Here is a 10793-nt window from a genome sequence, read left to right on the forward strand (position 1 = left end):
TCTCTCTCTCTCTCCACCATCTCCATCTCCATCTATTTTGGACCCTTCATATGTATTTTCTCTCCATGGCTAATCTCTACCCCTCTCCCCTTTTCCTTCTAACCCCTCTAAGATTATCCTCTCTCTCTCTCTCTCTCTCTCTCTCTCTCTCTCTCTCTCTCTCTCTCTCTCTCTCTCTCTCTCACACACACACACACACACACACACACACACACACACATTGCATCATGTTATTTATCTCACTCTTTCTCTGTATCACATCGCCTCATGTTAATTCTCTCTCTCTCTCTCTCTCTCTCTCTCTCTCTCTCTCTCTCTCTCTCTCTCTCTCTCTCTCTCTCTCACACACACACACACACACACACACACACACACGCGCGCGCGCGCGTGCACACACACACACACACACACACACACACACACACACACACACACACACACACACACACACACACACACACACACACACACACACACACACACAAAACACACACACACACACACACACACACACACACACATGTCACCTCATGTTATTTGTCTCTCTTTAAATTTGACTTCATTTCTAAAGTTTGTCCCAATTTATAATTGTTTTTACTATTTCTATAATATAAAATCAAGTACATTTAATAGAACTTAATTATCTTTAATAGTTTTTTATACAATTAATAAATTTAGGTAAAATTTTATAATTTTTATATTTGATTTAAGTAACAATTTTATTATCTTTTCTTTCTTTAATATAAATATTATGTTAAAATTCATTTGTAACATCTAAAATAATTTCTAAACTTCAATATTTTACAACCTCCAAAATCTTATTATTTTAATAATAAAATAAAATTACATATATAAAAAAAAATTATTTTTAAGATTTGAAAAAATAATAGACTTTCATATAAAATGAAAACTGCAAGCAAAATAGTAACCGAAAAAGATTTACAGAAAGTTTTTTCTTTCTACTTTACAATTCATTACCAAAATAATAGCAGATTTTCAAAAGAAAGAGAATATTTGTGAAAATAAAAACTTTTTGCAGTTATCTAAATGTTATTACTAAGTTTTCCTTGATTTAGTACTATTCTCTGGATGAACTTAGAGATATTAATAATCAATATTTGTAATAATAAAATTAAAAATAACATCGAGACTAACAATAATTATAAAAAAATTAAAAATAGCAGCAAAAATAATAATAAGAAAAGAGTAATTGCTTTCAGTGTTTTGTCTCTTCCATGCACCATTTAATCTAATAGTCATGCTCCAATTCACCAAATAAGGAAGAGAATGTAACATGCAGTTTGAACTTTGAGTTTTTAGAATCATGAATTTACGCATGAAATACAGAGAATCAAGCAGTTATAAATGATTAATCACAAGTTCTACAACTATCTATGTTTGTTATAACAATAGTTAAATAGGAATTTTGGGCCAGTCTCATTTGATAAAATTAGATTAAGTACAAAGTTAGTCTTGATTGTAGTGTAGTTAAATAAGCATGCGAAAGTCCATATGAGGCATTTCTCAATATAAAATATGGCAATTGTAATATATTTTAAGCAGACGAATTAATACAAAAATTGAAGTTTTTACTCCATTCTCATTTTGCTATAGCAATTGTGTTTTTGATATTTTTGATAAGTGTTGTAGCATGTTATATTTAACATTAAATTAATCTTTATTATTATATTTAATAGTAGTTTCAAACATTATAAAAAAGAATCTAAATACAACCAAATCACATAATCTAAGAACCAAAACATAAGTACCCATCACAGGAACAGTTAGAATGCCCAAAATTGCTAAAATAATTGCACCTGCAACTGTCATTACAGAAGCAATTTGTTACTCCAATCTATTATCTTTCTTAGACTAAAGGAGCACAAGAAAAAGTGAGATTGATATTATGAGTTACAAAAGAAATTTGAATGTATTTATAAGTATTTTTGCTCAGAGATTTCCTATAACAATTTGTTAATACCATATTTCCCATTTTTGCAATTGTATTGCTAAGAAAATCACCATGGCCGCATTCTATATCTAGAGCAATTATCACATTGGACAAGTCATTCAGCATTGACATAATTATTTGCACCATTTTCCAATGAAGAATCCTATTAGAATGCCACATGCTAGACATCGTGACAAAATTACAAACTGTTGGGAATGAGCCAGAACCTCTCAATCCGCAATTAACTAGATTAAACCACTGAAAGAATAGGTAGCAGGAAGGAACCTATAAATTGGAGCTGCAACAGAGCCAATTCCAAATGCATATCCAGATCCAGAGCCAATCATTTATCTTTAATCCATTCCCATTCAGTCCTAGCAATGCGCTAATAGCATCAAGAAGCTCCATGCATGAATCAGAAGAAAATGGATAGATCATGTTAGGAAAGTACATATTGGACCAAAATATTTCAGAAATAGAAAAGAAGACACCCCTAAAACACTCCCATCAAGCACCATTAACAATGAAAGTATTATAATATATATATATCAAATAGATTTTGAATACAAATCTAAATCTAAATCAAACATGAAAGACTAAACTATTAAATGCAAGCCTAAATAGTTATGAACAGAATTCTAAATCTAAATGAAATTAATTAAAATTGAAATCTAAATCAAAGTAGAATATTATAACTAATTTTGAATTTCAGTTTACATCTACATCTAAATCTAAATGAAAATGTAAATAAAAAATAGAAATCTCACCTGCAAAAATGTTACTCCAAAACTTCAATTTACTCCTATTCAAAAAATCCAATCTAATCCTCCAATAACCTCCACCTCTTCCTTCCTACAAAAACATAAAATGAAAATGAAATGAGGAGCCTTGTTTTTATAATTTCTGAGGGGCTCCTCATATCCCCCAACAAACATCTCTTCACATTCCATGAATTTGTTTCAAATTCCCCCACTCCCCGCAAAAAATAAGCATGAATGTGCATGCAAAATTATATTTAAAAAAAAAAAAATCATATTGAAATTATTTCACCCCTATTTTTTCGGGTCCTCCTTTTTCGGGCCCTACTTTCTCAGGCCTATTATTTCGGCCTCCATTTGTCTTCCTATAATTTTGGCCAGCTATTATTTCGAGAATTCTTTTTTAATATTTAATTTTGAAGTTTGTAACTGCTCCCAATTCTTTTTAATTGACAAGGAATCTTGGTATATTCCCGTGCTAGGCATTTGAGCTGCCATTGTATAGAACGCCTCTCGGCGTAAAAAAATAGAAATCTCACCTGCAAAAATGTTACTCCAAAACTTCAATTTACTCCTATTCAAAAACTCCAATCTAATCCTCCAATAACCCCCACCTCTTCCTTCCTACAAAAACATAAAGTGAAAATGAAATGAGGAGCCTTGGTTTTATAACTTCTGAGAGGCTCCTCATATCCCCCAAAAAACGTCTCTTGACATTCCACGAATTTGTTTCAAATTCCCCCACTCCCCACAAAAAATAAGAATGTGCATGCAAAATTATATTTTAAAAAAAAATATAGAAATCTCACCTCCAAAAATGTTACTCCAAAACATCAATTTACTCCTATTCAAAAACTCCAATCTAATCCTCCAATAACCTGCACCTCTTCCTTCCTACAAAAACATAAAATGAAAATGAAATGAGGAGCCTTGGTTTTATAACTTCTGAGAGGCTCCTCATATCCCCCAATAGACGTCTCTTCACATTCCACGAATTTGTTTCAAATTCCCCCACTCCCCGCAAAAAAAAAGCATGAATGTGCATGCAAAATTATATTTTTAAAAAATAAAAAAAATCATATTGAAATTATTTCTCCCCTATTTTTTTGGATCCTACTTTTTTGGGCCCTACTTTCTCGGGCCTATTATTTTGGCCTCCATTTGTCTTCCTATTATTTCGACCAGCTATTATTTCCAGAATTCTTTTTTAATATTTAATTTGGAAGTTTGTAACCACTCCCAATTCCTTTTAATTGAGAAGGAATCTTGGCATATTCCCGTGCTGGGCATTTGTGCTGCTATTGTATAGAACGCCTCTCAGTGTAATAAATAAGAAGAGTTGTGGTTTATTCATTTTCTGCTTAGTCATATTTGTAATGCCACTAAGATGCTTTTACCTCGCATGAAAAGAGCTTTGGCTGAATATTCCATAGTCAAGCATTGCTAAGGAGGATGAATAGATACAACCTTCTAGATGAGAGCTAGAACAAGCTCGATTAATTTATTGCATTGATTTTCAAAAAAAATTTGGATCATCCTATGAAAACCCTTGTCTTTAGGTTTGGCATGGTCAAGTCCATCCATCATGTTGGTGTCTGTAATGCCCCTCCTTGGTATAGCTTCAGATATTGTGACCAATACTTTATTTCCTTCTATGAGTAGCTATCTAGTCTTTACAATTGCACTGTGCAATGGAGATTGTATACAATTTCTCTTACTACTCTATCTTATATATTAAGCAATAAGAATCCCATTAGTATTTCTTATATAAGAATTCTTTATTCTTAATATATGTTATTCGGTTTAAACTCTTAGGGCTCGTTTGGCCACAGGCATAAGAATGGAGAACATGCATGTAATATTGGGAATAGGAATGACTATTCCAATAACAGCTATTTTTTGGGAATGGGTATAACCTCATTTTAGAGGCAAAATGGGAATACAAAAATCGTATTCCAAATTTTTCTATTCCTATTCCATCAACCAAAAAGAAAATAAAAATAGTATTCCAATTTTTCTATTCCTATTCCATCAACCAAATGGGCTCTTAATTATCTGTTGATATTTCCATTTGATTCTGATAAGAGGTTGAGTAATTATTGTTATGATAAGGATCGAACTTCTGTCCAAGTTTTGGATGAGTATTGATCACAGCATGAGTTTCTTATCAAGCAAATATAATATCTTGAGGCCTGGCAAAAATCTGATAGTCGGTATTCTTAGGAACTGAATGATCTTTCTCTTTTTGGTTTATTATGTATCATGCTATAGGCTGCACCCTCTGAAATAAACTTCTGATGTTTCAATACTCTTCTATCATAAAGTCTTCCAATGGTTAATATCAGATGAACCATATGTCTCTACTATCTCTTCCTCTGAGTACAAGACTTCCTGCGATGAATGGCTTTGAGTTTTGCTATTGCTATAGTGGATATTCTTCCACGTGTAGCTCTCTATTTCTCTAGATGTTGGCTCCAATCTTTCCTGTTGTCTACAAGACTATGCCCTACTCCGTTCATGCTGAACTCTACACCCATTTGGGGAATGAGAGATCAAATCCTATAATCATGTTAATGCTGATCTTGATCACCTGAATTTTAGTGAGCATGATTATTGAAATAGATGCCAGTGTGCTCCTTTGGTATTTTCTTCCTTCTATCTATGGTGTTCGATCAAACCTAAATGTTATTACTTCCGTCACTGCCCACCTTGTATTGGTGCTTACCTCAACGTTCTAAGTTTGTATTGATTGTACCTTTAACATCATCCATGGCCTTTGATATAACTCGTAGTCAGTAGCTGGACGCTTAGTAGAATGAATATGTGAGTTCGATCCTTGTCTATTTGTGTTCACATCACTAGCAATCTGCCAACCGTTCTAATGGAATACCTGACTATTATACCAGTCTGCGTATGACCACCTATTGATGCCTCTGAATGATATTTTTTTTCTTTGTCTTAGTTTCTTTTCTTGACTGATGTAGTTGATGGGGTTAACATCACCAACTACAATTATCTCTACCAGAATCATGTCTTCACTGATTTGGTTATATTCACTTATTTTATTAGCCTTCAGCAATATTGGTACTATCACCTTCGAATGTGATCATTTTTTCTTATAGCCTTTTATATTCTTCTTTGATTTTTTGCTTCGTACTTCCCTGATTTGATTTTTTGTTCTACTCTTCTCCTGTGCATTCTTATTCCTCCCCACTCTATGTTCTACTCTGTTCTTTCTCCAATATTCTGAAAGCAATTATTTCCTGCTTGGATTTCCTCCCCCGCTCTTCATTCCTCTGCGTGAATTTTTCTCTTTCTCCTCTATCCATGGTAGTTACTTCATCTTTCTTTCCCACCCCCATGAACTATTATGTCACCTATGTCTGAGTAGTCTGCTTCTATATAAATATCTTTGAATGGATGCAACCGATCGAGCATGGTTATTTTATTATATAAATTCTTTACTAATGTGATCTTTTAAATGGTTTGTAATATTTATTATATAGGATCATATCCATTCTAATATTATAATTATTATAATAGAATATAATATTTTATTTTTATTATGTTCATCTTATTAATATATTAATAATTTGTAATTGATTTTAAAATATTATATTATATGTTACTAATCTCTTTAATATATTTATTAAAGAATTTATCTATGTTACTTTATCAATAAAATTAGATACATTATACTATTTTATTGATATAATATTATACCATATCAATTTGATAAAAATAATATATTTAATAATATTAAGTTATGCTATATAATACTTTTATTATTTTATTAATGTTATTTATTAAATTTAACCTTATAAATGTGATATTATTATTTATTTAACTTCATCAAGTGCAATTATATTATACTATATTTATTTATTTATTTATTCCTTATATTAACTCTATTATTAAAATTGATCTTGGAAATGGGGACATTAACTCTATTATTATATTAACTCTATTATTAAAATCTACTTGTGATTCTTCACTTGGCCCTAGATTTATGGGTGTTGCAAAGATAGCCTTAGTTATATCAATATTACCTTCCCTAATGCTACACATTCTTAAAATTGTAATGCCTTAAAATTGAAAATCTTTTGACAAATTAAAAAATATCTTTTGACAATTTTTTTTTTAAAAGATGGATTTTATTAGAAAATTGAACATATCTATAATAGGCATGTAATGAATGGATCAATGCTTCTGTATATGTCCCCATGTGCGAAGGTATTAATTTTGGAAGGATTCATTATTTTTTAAAATAAATTAAATTTGAACTTTTGTATTACTGTAAAAACATATTTTTTTGAGTCACATTGAGAGCTTTGTTTTCCCTTTGAAAAAACTGTACGTTTATCATGGAAGGGCATGAAGGTTTTGTTAATAAAGAAAAATAAAAATAACACCTATATACTTTAGTGTTCTTTGGTATTATTTTAGTCCCACTCAATAGATCTACTACAGTGCAATATGCATTGCCTTGTCCTTTTGTATAGTTTTCATCTTAATATTCTATTGGCATGCTGAGTGTTTAAAAACCCCAAATTGTATCTATGTAGTTGTAAGTACTAGTAATGGCTTACCATGATAACTTGGTATTAAATTAAAAGCCATGTGTACATAATATCATTTCTTTTTAATCTTTCTTTAATCCATGTCCTCTGAAGCAATTGTTGGGACTTGCAGGAGTGTCTTATTGCTACCAAGTTGCAACATTATTGTGTTTATTTTTTACTCTTTTATTTTTCATTAATCACCAAAATAAGACTTTCTATATGTTATTTTGAATAAGTTGTCATTTCTCATTGACAAGAGTATGACCACCGCTAGAGCTTGAGTACATGTTAGTTTCTTATTCAGTGATGTAAATTTTCCTAGGAAGGTTGTTGCTATTCTAAAATGATGGAAAATTTGATTGGAACTGATAGTCTATATTCTATTTTTTATTAATAATGTCACTCTTTGAACCGTGGGGATTAAATGCTTAATTTATCATTGAAACTATTTTTAACTATATTTAATTAGACATTCTAATATTGTTAGTCAATTGGAACCGTGGGAATTAAATGCTTAATTTGAATTGTAGAGATTGAATATTTTCCTTTCATCAATAGGCTATAGAGATGACATTTAGTATAGCATATTTATAATTATTTACATTTTCTAGTTAATGTCATTTGATGAGGCTGATTGTTATGGAAGCGGAATAACCACGAAATGGCTCTTAAGGATTGTTTCTCATTGAAACAAAATGGTGTGTTTGTTTTTATTGTAACTACTGGTATAATGAGAGTATAAAATGATAGTTCATGGTATTTATAGAAAAGCTGAATGGTTATTATTATTAAAATTAATTTTTTTAATGGTTTATTATTATTATAGTTCATACTTTTAGTAGATTAAATTTATTAATTATTACAATGTAGAAAATCTAAGATTCTAAAATTTGTTAAATCTTATTTTAAAATTTAACTTTTTCCCCTATTTTCTCTTTTCTCATTGATAAATTCTAGTTTTACTAGTGTTTAACTTAAATTTTAACTAAATATTAAAAAAAATCTATAGATATAAGTTGAATTAATCATAAATATTAATCATGCTAGCCTTTTTTTGGAACCTTTGATTAGTCAAGACCTCATCAAAGTTTTTCAAAAGCTCAATCATATGCAACTTCTACTATGGTAGGTCTCATTGCCACAGAAAAACCTCAAAACCAAAAAAAAAATTAGATAACAAGTTGAGTTACTACACAAATTAATGAGTCATGATTAGACAATGTGCTGCAACTTATTGGGCGAAAAGTGACACCAATTTAAACAAAGCTAGCAATGGCAAGCTGCATAATGGACTTGATATGAAGAGTCCAATTTATCAATCTAGAAACCAAGATCCACACTAAAATTCCAATTAAACTCATGGCCTACCATGTAGGTATTATCTCTGTTGTTAGCTGAAATTAATTCTATACTATCCATCCTAAATAAAAAACCTTGTATGAAAATAGCCTCGGATAATCTACCTCAGAGGCCTTTCTAATGGGGAGAAATTGCCATAATTTTTTTTATTCCCCAATAGTTTAAAGCATTCAACATTTTCATTAGAAATTGTTTTTTATTCACAATGGGACAAAGACAAATGCCAGGGAAATAGTTGAAAAGTAAATTGTTCACTAAATATCATAATTTGAAAGGTTGGGAATTATCTAGATGGCATGCTACTAGTGCTAACTTATCTAGTTTTAGATTTCTTCTTTCCACATATTGAATTTGCAATGTGTTCAGACAAGTAGAAAATGCATTCATTCATTTGTCTGACTTTAGAAAAATTTGAAATAAAAGATTCTAATAATATTTTAAAGATATATTAGGTTAATATATTAATATACAATTTTTAATTTCATTTTCTAGGTAGTTATTTTTAGTTTGAAGTTTATTGATATCTAGTTTTCACAATTCATGCCAATTTGTTCAAACTTATTGTGAGCCAAGTAATGTGTTACTAAAATGTGAAGTTTGTTGTTTATAAGTTTTATTTTTCCAAATAACTTTTTTCAAATTGTCTATATGTTTGATATATATAATTACAAATGCAATGCTTAGTGTTATTCTTTATCAATCTCATGTTCAAACATATATGTTTTTAGTTTCTATTCACATTCATCCTTGTAATTAGTTTGTTTTAATATTTTATACCTAAAATGATCTAATCTAGTTTTCAATTAAGTTATTAATAATTTTACAACATATGGCCTACAAATCCAAAATATGGCCTTTATGATAAAATCATACAACATGAGTCCAAAAAGCCTTGTAATTCCCCGACATTTTCATGTATATATTTTTTCTTTTTGACATTTGAAAGAGTGTTGACAAAGGGTGATGTAACTCATCTATCCCTAGTATAACAATGAAATATTTTTGGTCAACCAAATAGGGGGAATCACAAATTTCTTAAACATCACACTTTAAACTTTACTCTAACACTAAAAGTGTTAAATACTCAAAATTGGATTATCCTCCATTAAGAACAAGAGTTAGTGCGATGATGAGAGGATAAGCTTATAAAGTTGTGTCACATAAAATTATGTTGTAGACACTATGTGCTTAATTAAAAGTGTGAATAATTGTGTTGTCTACATGACAACCCTGTTAATTATGCAAACTCTAGTGTTGTAGACACCATGTGCTAAAATAGAGTTGCTAACTCTTGTGTCATCAACATGACAACTTGTATAAGTACACATACTCCTAGATGTCTAACCTAATAAATAATAAAATAATGCATTTATCCTAAGTAAATTTAAATTAAGTGTAAATAATAATCATTTAACAGCTCAGACAGGGCAGATCGTCATACATGAGCCCTTCTCTTCATCATTCCAAAGCGATAGAGTGAAATGCAGGGACATGGATTTTTTTGCATGCGGGCTCTCCATTGCAATATTTGCAGATGAAGCGATGATTTTTTGTACTCTGGTTTGCTATTTTTCTGATTTGTGTTTGAATTTCTTTACATGGTGTTTTCTTATTTTAAAATGCATTTAAGCTTGTGAAGATATAGGGTTTCTTTATCCTGTGGTTGGATTTCAGTCTTTGTGTGCAAAATTGGTAGTTTAATTTTATGAAAATTTTGGATCCGTTAGTTTTTAGTTATATATTGTGAGTGAGAGATTTATGTTGTATCTTTTCGTAGGGGGTGGCTCCATGCCATTATGCTGTCCGAATGGGAGGCTCCATGGTGATGTCTCTCGGCAGCAGGGGCTTCGTGTATTGCTAGCACCTTTATCTTTCGGTCTTCAGACCACCATCTTCTCATTCCCATTTCACAATCAGATTTAATCGACAACAAAGCCAAATTTAAATTATGAAGAATTTTGTATTGGTTAGCCTTCATACAACGAAATTCAATACAATTTGTTTATAATATAGGATTAACAAAGAATTATAGAATAATTCTCAAGAATACCCTACTTTTGGATGAAAAATCGTAAACACCAAGGAACAAAGCAGTCGAACTGAGAGTAAAACATCTCCTACTTACCAATTATCGTACATCTTTATAAGAACATAGAGCATCCA

The sequence above is a fragment of the Cupressus sempervirens genome, chromosome 1 (assembly GCF_028749045.1).
Source record: "Cupressus sempervirens isolate cs-2001-9-10 chromosome 1, ASM2874904v1, whole genome shotgun sequence".
NCBI lineage: Eukaryota > Viridiplantae > Streptophyta > Pinopsida > Cupressales > Cupressaceae > Cupressus > Cupressus sempervirens.